This window comes from Bos grunniens, chromosome 1 (assembly GCF_055505025.1).
Source record: "Bos grunniens cultivar Pamir isolate PY7600 chromosome 1, Bosgru_T2T1.0, whole genome shotgun sequence".
NCBI lineage: Eukaryota > Metazoa > Chordata > Mammalia > Artiodactyla > Bovidae > Bos > Bos grunniens.
Window position 1 is genome coordinate 95,240,376 of NC_141165.1, and position 13,414 is coordinate 95,253,789.

Sequence of the window (13,414 nt, forward strand, 5' to 3'; positions counted from 1 at the left end):
CTCTCCATACCATGCAGTTACCATCCCTCAACAGCAAAAAGATCCTCTCAACCTTGTTCTTTGGGATTCAAAACTCCAAGTTTTTGTAATGGTTTTCCTTTCTATATTTGAAAGTCATTATTTATTGAAAAAAATCATGGAAAGCAAAAGATAAAATCACATCTGATCCAAGACATTTCCTGGTCAAGTTAAATAAGATGCAATTAAGATGATCTTGCCATATCTGGTTCTTAATTCAGAGCCTCATCTGTGGGTTTATGAACCCCTAGCGGACAGTGCAGACCAGTTGAGTTCTAATTGTACTTTGTTAATGTCATCATTTAAATGTTTCTTTTGCGAACACATTATTTTCAATAGCTATTATAGCATTTTATGATATGGTATAAATTGTTCTTTTTCCTATCTACCTTTGAAATGGATGTTGAAATTGCAGAAAGGCACATAAAAATGTATTGGTTTAAAGAAATCCTGACTAATGTAGTACATTCTCCACCAAGCTTTAAGCCAGACATTTGACAGGGCTGGTGCACATCCAGTGGCTGGATATTCTGGTAGTTCAGAAATGCACTAGAATCGTGCCTCTTTTATCTACTTTCCCTGTGAGTAAGATTGAGCAGTTCCCAAAGTCTTGTTTATAAATTAGTTAACTAACTGCTTTAATCTGTTTTCTGATAGTCCCCAATGATTTCTAGTCAAATACAGCCCTTGGATGAAATCCATAATGTCAATCACTTTAACACATTTAAGCAGAAATCTATATTATTGTGGTTGCTAGAAGATTTGTGGTAAGGCCATGACTCATTCTGAGCACATACAAGGAAACAATTCCCTGTCCCCTTGGTGGGATCCCACGCTACTGTTTTTCCCTTTATATTAATCATTTGATCAAAAGCCAGAGATATACCCTGAAAATTTTATATGATATTAGTATTCTGTTCTATAGAATGAGCACAGGATAGCAGACTAGGAAAATTAAGTATGTGAAAAGAGTAGGCAATTCCATTCTCTCTCAATGCCTCAGACAATAGGTACTTGATACATATATTTGCTAACTTGTATTGATTGCTTTCAGCTGCCATTAGGGGCCAATGACTGGAAGTATGAGCATTAGCCACAGGTCATTTTAGAGAAATAATGCTTGACTTGGATTTTCAGTTAAGATTTGAGCCTGGCTGGGTGATCCTAGGCAAGCTCTTATCTGTGAATTGGGGATAAGAATGCATCTTCTGCTAACTCCTGCATTTCAGGCAGACTCTTTACCATCCAAGCCTCCAGGGAAGGCTTTTTCCCCCCTGCTTCCTTGGTAATGAACAAATTGTAAACAATAAATGATGAATTCACATAAAGTTCTTGGCAAATGATGAATTGCTTCCTAAATGTAATGTATTGATACCATTTCAGTGATGAAAATGATGGAAGGAAAACAGAAAGTATGACTTCCATACATCCTATGAGAAACTGAAGGCATAAGTACATGTCATAGTTTGAATCCAGGTATCTAATCAAATTCCTGATTCAGCCAGATGATATATCTTATCTTACACTGCTAGCTATGATTAATCAGAATTTATGGGTTGTAGTTTATCTTTTCAAAAAATTTATATCCCATATTCAACACAGAAATTTTAACAAACACAGAAAAGTATTTAGAAATTAAAATGCTCAAGAGCATCACCCTGATATATTATTAATATTTTCCTACATTTTTTCAGTCTTTTTATCTTTTGCATACATGCAAACATAAATATATATTTATATTTAGTTAATATATTTATATCATATTGCTCAGTCTTTATGTATTCTGTATTTTTTATGAGTGAATGTGCACATGCTTTTATGTAATTTATAGTCTGAGTTTTATTTCACTGTCAGGAAAATTTTATTTCCAGGAATAGACATTCAATAATATATTCTGTTTCTTTGTTATTCTAATGATTTGTTCTTATAAGTTCCATAGCAAAAGATCTGATACCTTTTTAATACTTGAGAAAACTAATTTACAAATTTGTTTCAGAATTTTTACAAACATTGCTTGAAATGTTTACAAAGCATAGTATATAAAATGTGAAAAATGCTTGCACTTATGTCCTTATTGGTAGGAAAGTCATTGGTCAGGTATAACATATTTATATACTGACATACTGAGTGTTACTTTCACTACCTCAGCTGTACCAGGATTAGTAATAAACAGGACTTCCTAATAATTTCCTAAATGAGTGTGAGGGACATATGTCTTTAATTTCATGGGAGTCAGTATTAGAAATGGGTCTTCCCTGGTGGTTTAGACACTAAAGAATCTGCCTGCAATGTAAGAGACATGGGTTTGATACCTGTGTTGAGAAGATCCCCTGGATAAAGTAATGGCAGCCCACTCCAGTATTCTTGCCTGGAGAATTCCACGAACAGAGGAGCCTGGCAGGCTACAGTCCATGGGATCGCAGAGTCTGACATGACTGAGCAACTAACACACATACACAGACAATATTGGAAATATATCTATGGTTTGTGTTGGGTTTCTGCTACTTCCCTAGATTTCCCGGGCCAGAAGAGATGATCAAAGGAAAGGATAGAGTTTCAGTTTGCTATAGTCTATGGCTGATGCATTCAAAGTAGCTCCCTAGGAATAGTCATTTGAAATAGGGGGAAATGAGGGAGGAAAAAAAAAAGAAAAAGAGAAAGGAAGGGAAGAAGGAAGAAAGGAAGAAAAAAAAAGGAGGGAAGGAAGGGAGGAAAGATATATGATTGATAGATAGAGATAGTAGGAGAGGAGATATCCCCAATCTGATGGTCAGTGGAAAATAGTACCTGTCAGTATCACTATCTCTCTATGCCATCTAATTAAAACTGCTATCTAAATTTAAAAGAGGCTCATTAGATGGAATAGTTTAATTATTTCTACATTTTTTTACAATATAGATGGATAATGTGAAGTACATGAGAATTTAAGAATTTTGTAATTAAAAGGAGATAAGCATTTTGAGAAAAGAATGGGCCTGTCAAGCCACTTGGATGGTGATTGTCAATCATAAAACACAGAAACAAAATATAAACCTCCATATATATATATATATATATATATATATATATATATATATATATATATATGTAAACCCCAAACCTTAAATGATACATTTATTTTTAAACTACCTGCAGTATGAGCCAAAAGGCAAATTTTAAACTAATACCTGTGCTCTATTGTAACTGACATTTCAGCTATTCCATCTGACAACTTTCTCTAAATTTTCAGTCACTGAAAATAAGTCAATATAGAACCTGATCCCTGAAGCAGAAAGTAAAACGAATGAGTAATTCAGGGTGTAAAAAAATGGATTTAAATTTCAAGTTGATTTTAGCTTAACAGAACACACACACACACACACAAACACACACACACACACACACACACACACACTCACATTCACCCTGGTTCCTTCATGTAAAATTTTTGTTAAAAGACTGGCATTTTTAGTATTTACAGTGAAGAATGAAAATTGACTTACCAGAGAGATAAAATTAGAAAGCAAGGATGAGAGTAAGATCATCCATCCAACAATATCCAAGATTGAGCTTCCACTATGTGGTAAGACAATGAAAATGGACTTTTGTAAAGAAATGCTACTCCAGTCTCTCTCAAAGGATGTGGAAAATCAGAATATTCTCAATATTCTGAGAATATTCTTTGTCTGAGTTGCTTGTTCACTTTATAGCATTTAACCACAGACTGTGGATGTCATGATCATCTGTCTCTACTTTTCTTCTCTCTCACCCACACAAGAATGTAAGCTCCAGAAGAACAGGGACCATTGTCCTGAGTATGGTGGGGACTATAAAACCTTGGCTCAGATGGTAAAAAATCTGCCTGCAATGCAGGAGACTCAGGTTCAGTCCCTAGGTTGGGAAGATCTCCTGGAGAAGGGAATGGCTACCTACTCCAGTATTCTTGCCTGGAGAATTTCATGGACAGAGGAGCCTGGCAGGCCACAGTCCTTGGGATCCCAAAGAGTTGGACATGGCTGAGTGACTAACATTTTCACTTTTCCACTAAAGCTCAGATGAGCGAGTGACCCAAGATGAGTAGAAGAGAGAAAAACCATTCAGGGACTACTTCAGGAGTCTAGGTGAGATCATGATTTTCCAGACTATGGAAGCAGCATTGGGAATAGAGAGACATGGACAGATTTTGATCACTGAATGTGATCAAGATGAGAGAAAGAGAAGGGAAAAGGATATCTCCCAATTTTCTAACCTTAGTAACTCAGTGGGCGAGGATATGTTCTTTTGAGGTAAGAAGGATTTGGAGTGGGGGACCGATTTGAAAATGGAATCAAATGTCTATTTTGGACCTTTTAATTGGATCCATCTACAAATCAACAGGTTGAAGATGCCAAAAATGTAGTTAGTTATGCTGGCCTTGAGTGCCAAGTTAGACTTGACCTCACAGTTCATTTCCACAGATATTGTTAAGCACCTACTATGTTTCGTAAAAACGATTCACCTCTAACTTTAAGGAGCTTAAGCATTAGTGGGACAAAAGAACATTAGTAGACTAAACAAAAATTAAAAGATACACTTGATGGAATAGGTGTTCTATGGCCCTAGGAATGGATTATGGAGGGAGTCTTTGGAGGTGAGTAAAAAAAATGCATCTTTTATGAATTAATGGACTACTTTTACAGATTCAGTGTTTAAGGCAAAAGAATTCTTCAACTCCCAGATGTCCGTGTAGGGTTGGACAAAGGGAAACAGCATAGAAGGATATGGTAGTATCACAGTCTGCCATCCGGAAGATACCTCTTCACATCTAAACATAAAACCTGTCATTGCCCGTCTTTCACTTCCTCTAATTCTTCAGCCAAATCAAACATGCCCTTTCTGGTTACCTCACATGTTGCAGGAAGGCAGCACCCAAGGTCACGTCATCCTTTAAATATTGAGTGGAGGGACAGAGGAGGAATAAAACTGGTGATCCTTCTAATCTGTCTCCTCTCTTTGCTACTTACGTTTATGGATATGCAGACATGGTGATAGGCAGGCAGGTAGGTAGATAGACAGACAGACAGACAGATAGATGTTCTGTAAGTGTGGGATGTTGTTTTAGATAGATGGTCAATGTCTTCTGACTTTATTCTGTTTCTTTGAACCAGAGGAGAAAGTTAATCAAATGACAAGGTAACAAATTTTGACTGGACGAAGCTCATGCTCTATTATGTGGGGAATAATTAACCTATGAAAATCACTGATGCTGGACAATATTAAGCAGATAATTTAGGAAGACTCTAAAAGGGGATTGAACATTTATATGAATATAATTAACAAAGGCAGTTTTAGAATCTAGAATAACAGCCTGTACATTCATAAGTCTTGATTTAGAGAATAAGCTGCTTAACTTTCAGAGAAGAGCCAATCCATGTAGCTCACACCCACTGTAGAAACTAAGCATCTTATATATTAAGCCTTATATGCTAAGCAGCCTTTATTAAGAATGACTGGAGATGGGATGTTCTGGCACTAAGAATATTCCTCTTAACCAGTGAATGGAAATTACCATTTATTCACAAATTACCATCTCTCAAAATTTTGAAGTTGCTGTCACATAAACTTGTATTAGCCTTCTACAGGAGGATGAAGGAAAGACTTGATGAATTTTCAGATTATAAAATTCTAGACAAATAAACATTATTATCATGTATATCATGTTCCTAGTTTTCATCACAAGCTAAAATGCTCAGCATCCTGGAATAAACAGTATCTTAATATTGTTTTTTTTATTTTTGGAAAGACAGTTTATGTAGATATCTCTGAAAGAAAATAAAACTGTTGCACAGGGATATCATACAAAGAACAAATACTGTCATGAAAAAGAGACTTAAGGACTATACAATATATTAAAAGCACATTTTTCTTGGAAGATATTTTGCTGTATGAGGACCAAGCATACAGTGATACTCATTCTGCCTGACCATATTTAAGCTGAGCCATTAATGATGCTATTGCTTCATCCAGCTGTTTTAGGACAATTAGCCATGTGACAGCCAGACGGGAGAGTAAGATGGCAACAGCCATTTCAGTACCGACATATGTCTTTTCTTCATTACAAAAAAAGGCGGGGGGGTGGGGGGGAAGGCTGAATGAACACTGGTGGAATATATTAAGGTCCCTCCCTTCAGAATGGTTTGTTAGTTTGGCTGGAATCTTGAATCCTTTTCCATCAGAGAGATGAGACTGTGACAGGCCTTGACTGTTTTAATATTGTTTAAAGATTGATTAATTGAGTATCCCAGGTAATTTGAATTTAAATGTAGCAAAAGTAATGATCCTTAATTTTAAAAGTTCTTGGTGAATCACCAACTCCCATTAGCTTGAAAATGAGGACTGAAGGTGAAAGTATTTTGAAAACTGCTAAATAAGTACTGTTTTACAGTGTTATCCCCACCAAAACCAAAAAGGGAAGTTATCCATCAAGTGGTATTCACTTTACTTTAAAAACACAAGCTAATGTGTATGTTTGTCTTAGTTTCCTGTGGGTAAAGGTTCAAAAACCAGCACCCTGAAGAGTGAGCATGCAGTGGGTCCCTCCCTCCGTGCCTTGACCCCAGCTGGTGTCCCTGCAGACTGGTTCTGTATAGTGGCTTCTTGTCCTGGGTCTTTTTTACTTTTCATTGAGGTTACCAAAGCCAGAGCTCTTTGTCAGTTTCTGTCCTAGCCCCGCGTGCACTTTATAATGGATGCAGAGAGTCAGCAGCCCATCTCACCAGACATCGACAAGGTAGTAAATAAATTTTCCACTCTGGGCCTCTGCCAAAAGCGGTCATCATTCTGCAGTCCCTGCACTCCTGGCCAAGGAGAGTCACACAGAGCATTAGTCTCAGTCTCCAGATTATTGTACAGGGAGGGCGAAGAAAGTTGAACAGGGAAAGAAGGGAATAACCTTGAGCCCAGAAAGTCATCCCTGCAGGGTGTAGGAGGGTATAAAAAGTTAGGATCTCTGCCTTTAGCATCTGTTTAAAAGACTGTGTGTTTCAGTATCTTCAAAGCATTACCCCAAAGCCCTTTGGATTGTATGCTCTTCAGCCTTTTTACCCTAGAGAAGAAAAAGGCAACTCACTCCAGCATTCTTGCCTGGGAGAGCCCATGGACAGAGGAGCCTAGTGGGCTACAGCCCATGAGCTTTCAAAGAGTTGGACACGATTTAGCGACTGAACAGCAGCAGCAACCTTTTTAAGACTGCCCATCTCATGATTTGTCCTTCTTGTATGTTGCAGATCTGTCTGCTTTTTCAATCTTACTGATACTTACATATCTTACTTAACAATGTTTCTCAAACCTTCTGTGAATGTCTGATTTCCCCCTCCACCCCGGGTTTCTGACTCTTTCCTGTATTTGTTTTCCCCCTGGGTCTTTCCCTCAGTGTGTGAAGAATCCAGTCTTGCTTTCTGAATCTGGGAGGAGTAGGCTTATAAAACATTTGGTTTCAGTGTGTAAAATGAACGGCGTTTTCATCCTTTACTGAAAGCAGCTTCAGTGATCCTGCAATGTGTAATGTGGCTGTAGCACTCCTAATGCATGCAGACATTAATTTCGCTGATGGCCTCATCAGGCACTGAAGAGTCCAAACCCTGTGCCCTAGATGTTGCCTTGTGTGCCATGGGTGAAGGGCTTCTCTCACCTCCACTGGAGCCAAGTTTTATAGAAGATGGATATGGATCGTCAAATGAGATTTTTACAGTACAGCAAAGTATAAATCTAATTGCAGCCAAAGCCAGAGAATTGGAGCAGAGAGGCAGTTTCAGGCAAGAAATAAAATAGCCAACCTGTTCATGCGAAGTGCTAACCGTGAGACCATTAGGATCTGGGAGCCTCAGGGCATCGTAGCTGTACAGAAATGCTCAGGTGATGCCCAAGGGCATTTAATTACATTATTCTACTTTGTATTATTAATGATAATATTAAAGCCCAAGCGGGCAGTTTGGTAGAAAATTTAGAAGAATCAAAGACAGCATAAATATTCATTTTTTTCCGTCTCATCATTTTGCAAAAACACATAGAGCCAGCCATTTACTCAGACATAGGCCCACATCCCAATCTTTGTTAAACACAGAGAGAGCAACATGCCCTCAGGAACAGTGCTCAGTGAATATTTGCATTTTGCCATCACCCTTCTCTTCCCTGCAGAGCAGTTATTCTGCCAAGTTGAGAATATTGCCCTGATGCTTGGCCTTTCTTAAAATCAAGCCTGTCTGTGCAAGCCTGGGAAGGAGCCAAGGAGAGGGATACACCTGTTTTTTCCTATCATTCCTCAGTGCTCAAGGAGAATCTTGATATAGATTAGAATAAATGCATTTTGAATAAATGTTTTAATGAACTGTAAAGGCCTTTTTGGAAGAACTTTTTTTTCTTACTAATCTGCATAACTCTCAGATGGATAAATGCCAGCTGAGGCAGTATTCAAAAGTAAAGCCCAGCTTTCCTGCTCTTCCTTTCAACCAGAATAACTCAAGTTAGACCCCTGGTCATTAACCAAAGGTCTAGAGAAACATTAAGTCAAAGAAGGTCTTTCTGAGATATGATTGTCAATATTATTTTTAAAATAGTAAGTGTCTGAACAGAAAGTTTGAAGTTAAAATACATATTATACCATTTACTAAAAAATGATATTTCTTACAGAATTAGAGCAGGGGAGGAAAAGGAAGTGGTGGGTGGGGAGGAAGGGGGTGTGTATGGGGAACAGCCTGCAGGAGAGAGGCAGAAAGAATCTGAATCTCACTGGCTGGTTTTCATTATGGGACTGCTTTTCATTATGGGACTGCTTTGTCATAGCACAGCTGAAAAACAATCTCAGCTTAATTTGAGAATGAGATACTTATTGTTTTCCAATAATCTAAATAATAACTATTTATGTTTTAAATGAACTCAGTACAGAATACTATGAAAATTAAATTCACTATAACAATTTAGCTCATTCATGGTTTGTATCTGACAAAGTTTCTGAAGTGACAGAAAGAGATGTAAATGAGAAATATTAGAGAATCAAGACAAGAGTGAACAAGAAAGAGTAAAACTACAAATAAAAATAGGATAAGGGATAAGAACAAGTTAGAGAAACAATGCCGTGTTACTACTTCAAAGGGAAAGTCTTATAAGGTGTGGAAGGAATAATTTGGAAGAGATAAAGACAACTTTTGTTCAGAAACTCTGAGACATGAAATGAATGTGAAAAAAAAATGGGCAGATTAATGTATGTGGTAATATAAAAGGAGAAAGAATGATAACAGCACAATAACTTTGTTTACTATGGGCCAGGTACTCATCTAAACTCTTGACATATGTTTATCTGTTTAATACTCAAAACAAGCCTATTCTGATAGTTTAGGTCCCATGGTCATCTCATTTTACAGGTAAGGAAACCAAGGTGAACACAGTTAACCAACTTGGCAAGGTCACACATTGGAAGGAAATTTTTGTTTATCCAGAGTCTGCTGGAATGTGTGGTGGGGGTATCATACTCCATGGGTGCTCGCAATATACCCATGAAGGGGACCCAGAGAAAAGAACAGAACGAGAGGACTCCATGTTTATTTCAGGTGGAAAAACGTTGTAGGCCTGAAATGTGTGCCATCAGCCCTCAGCAGCCCTGCAGCAGAGAGCGGAGGTTGGGTGTGTTACGGCAGGGAGGAAAATGGATAAATAATTGATTGAGTACAGGGCGCTCTGTGTGTGGAGATCTATAGGGAGGAGAGCGGTCTAAGAGGCAGAGCCAGATGGCGAGCTGTAATGTGCACATATTAATAGATGTCTTCATTAGATGACATATTCACAGGAGTCCAGGGCGAGTGCCTTTCAGCCATTGCCAGGGACAGACAAGGTCTGGAGATGAAGGTGACACTTATCTAGGAGGCAGTGAAAGCAGTTTGGTTGCAAAGGAAGTCGAGTTTTAGAAGTGTCCTCCTTCACAGTAAGAGAAATAATGTACATTTCAAAAACAATCACCACTCTCGTTTTGAATCCATACCCCAACTGTGAAATAACAAGGCTCTCCTGTCCACCTCACTTCCACTTTGTGTTCCTGATACAAATACCTTTCTTCACTGTGTTTCTGGGAACACTGCATTCCATTTTCTTTCCCATTAGAATTTCTCTCCCTCTGCCTTAACGTTGCTTTCCCTTAAATGCCCTCACCAGGCCTCTTGCTGGACATACTCCCTGGCCACAACTTCTTGCACTTTCTTTGCTAATATTTTTGTACTTGGTTACAATTTCCAGGAGACTGGTCCTATATTTGTAGATAGTTGATGGTCAACTCAAAACTGTTAAGCAAATATTGAAGCTGAAACTTTCATTTTATACGTGAATTAGTATTGGTAACATTAAGCTTAAATACCCTTGAAATGTTGGCTAAGCAGATGTTGAATGTTTCAAGGACTTTGAGTGTCTGTACACTTATATATGCAAAGACACATACACACATATCACCACTCTAGAGATTAAATATTTTGACATAATTGAAATTCTGTATAGGCAAACCAGGGAAACATTTTAGTAGATTGATATTTGATTTGTTCAGCTATCGTCAGTGACAAATAATGATGCACTCAATTACTGCTCTAGATTACCCTCCCCTGGGTGGCGGGGGTGGAGGGGGGAAGTCACCATTTGGAAAAACCAGGCCAGACTTTCCGAATCTTGATAATAGCACATTGTTTATTCAGTTCAGTTCAGTAGCTCAGTCGTGTCCGACTCTTTGCGACCCCATAGAGTACAGCACACTAGGCTTCTCTGTCCATCACCAACTCCCGGAGCTTGCTTAAACTCATATTCATTGAGTTGGTGATGCCATACAACTATCTCATCCTCTGTCGTCCCCTTCTCTTGTCTTCAGTCCTTCCCAGCATCAGGGTCTTTTCCAGTGAGTCAGTTCTTTGCATCAGGTGGCCAAAGTATTGGAGTTTCAGCTTCAGCATCAGTCCTTCCAATGAATATTCAGGACTGATTTCCTTTAGGATTGACTGTTTGGATCTCCTTGCAGTCCAAGGGACTCTCAAGAGTCTTCTCCAGTACCACAGTTCAAAAGCATCATTTATTGAACATCCTAAAACTGGAGAATCTAGTGCTGGGATTGAATATCACAAAATTTAGAAAATTAAGTCAAGGACCTTAAGCTACAGGAGAAAATTAGTTGTATCACAGAAACTAAATAGAAGCCTGTTTAGATTGGCAACCTAAATCAAAGTCTTCACTATCAGCAAGGTTATTTCCATCATGGGGCAAGTATAAAAATACCTAAGCTCTTACCTATGCCCTTGTTCCCTGCAACCAGATTGTCAGCATATTAGAAGCTGCACATTCAGAGGTGTTTGAAGGTGAACAGGATCTGCACAGAGCTTCTTTAAAGGGAGAAGATTGGGTTTGGATTCAGGATTAGGTTAGGCCCATGACTGGAATGATGCTTCCCCAGGCACTGTCATACTGGCAGGGTTAGTGAATTCTCAGGTTAAAGGTGAAAGGCATTCCACAGCAGAGGCAAACCTTAATTTTATCCAACCAAAGTTTTAAATGAATATGAGATTTTGCCTGATTTTCCTAATTATTCTGGACATAGTTAAATAAAATCCTTTGTCTTGATGATAATAGGGCTCAAAATTCCCAAGCAGGTTTGACCTAAATAGAAGCAACTGGGAGGGGATTTGAATCTATGTATAGTACCTTGTTCAGCCCAAGAATTCAGTGAAACTTAAAATGCTATTGTAATTTTATTTGCAGAGTGGTTTATAAAAGAGATTTAGATAACTTTTGCAGCCATCAATAATTTTCTAAATTAGGGATGACTTTTGACTACACTTAATTTTTTTTCATTTCTGAATAATTTCTCTCCAACATCTATAAATTGCATTTCTCCCCTCAAGTTTAGCTTTTGAGCCCCCTAAACTATTTACACACAACTTGTAACAGTTATTGTCAGGCTCTGCTACTCCTCTATTCCCCTTGAGATTGTTCATTTTCACTTTTGGATTAAGATACATTTCTATTCAGAAACCAGTTCTGACCTCAAAAAAAAAAAAAAAAAAGAATTCTAAAAAATGACTTTGAGATCTTGGTCAACAAATACCAAGCCTCAATCTTTCTACAAATAAATATTTTGTGCCAATTTCCAATCCCTTGTCCAGAGCCTGTGCTCAATTTAACTCTATCTGCTAGATGAAAGACTTTGTAGTCAGGAAAGGAGGGAAACAGAGGTTGAGAATGATAATTTTAGAGTCAAAATGCCTGGATTACAGTTCTAGCTCTATGATGGAACTAACTTCTGTGAACCTGTTTCCTCATCTGTAAAGTGGGATTAAAACATCATATCCTCCTCTAATCATTGTGAAGATTAAATCCTGCATGCAAAAACTTAATAACTTGCCTGACACACAGAGAGGATTCATAAATAATACTAGTACTTAGTATTATCATTGTTCCCAAGCCTTTGCTCTCTGTTGCATGAACCCTCTACTCCAATGTTCATTGAATAAATGTTTCTTGAATACATCACACTAATGTGATGATCTCATGACAGACTCTGGATTTGGCTCCTTCTTGGCTGGATAAATACTTCATTTTCAATAGTTTTAAAATAATAATTCCGTATTTTCAGTTTTCTTTTCATAAAATTTGATATAAAATTATTTTCCTCTCATTCTTAAAAGGTTTCAGAGGAGACCTCAACAAATGCCTGGGCAAACTACTTAGAAATGTATTCTGAGATGCTCTTTGCCAAGGTCACTATCTTGGTATTTCACAAAAGAATGAGATATTTAGACTAAAAAGTGGTTTCTATCCTGTTTATGAACATCAAAAGAGAGTCAAAGAAGGGGCTAATCACTGCATGCTAATACTCACAGCCATGAACATAGTTCTGTAATTATGTTAAATGAATAAGAAATGATTTCTGTAAACATACTAATTGGCTAAAATTCTGAGGTCAAAACCAGTTCTCTAAGAAACTGTTGAACTGTGAAATTTCCAGCAAATATTTTAGTGGCATGTGAAAAATTTATCTCTGGTAAATATTTTATCAATATTTTATAGTTTGAATGTGATGATATTATAAAAAATATTTACCTGTCAAAATATCTGACAGGTATATGTTAACATGCTTGAATATCTGTAAATAGAATTGATTAAAAAACAAAACAAGACTGAATAAAAACAAAAGCAACAGCTTCTTAAAATATCAACATGTCAAAGATTCAAAAAAGTTACCATGGGAAGAGGTACCAACTACTGTGTATAAAAATAAATAAGCTACAAATATATTATACAGCACAGGAAGCCTAGCCAATATTTTATAATAACTCTGAGTATAATCTATAAAAGTATTGAATCACTATGCTGTACACCTGTACACTAACAAAATAATGTAAATTATCTATGCTTA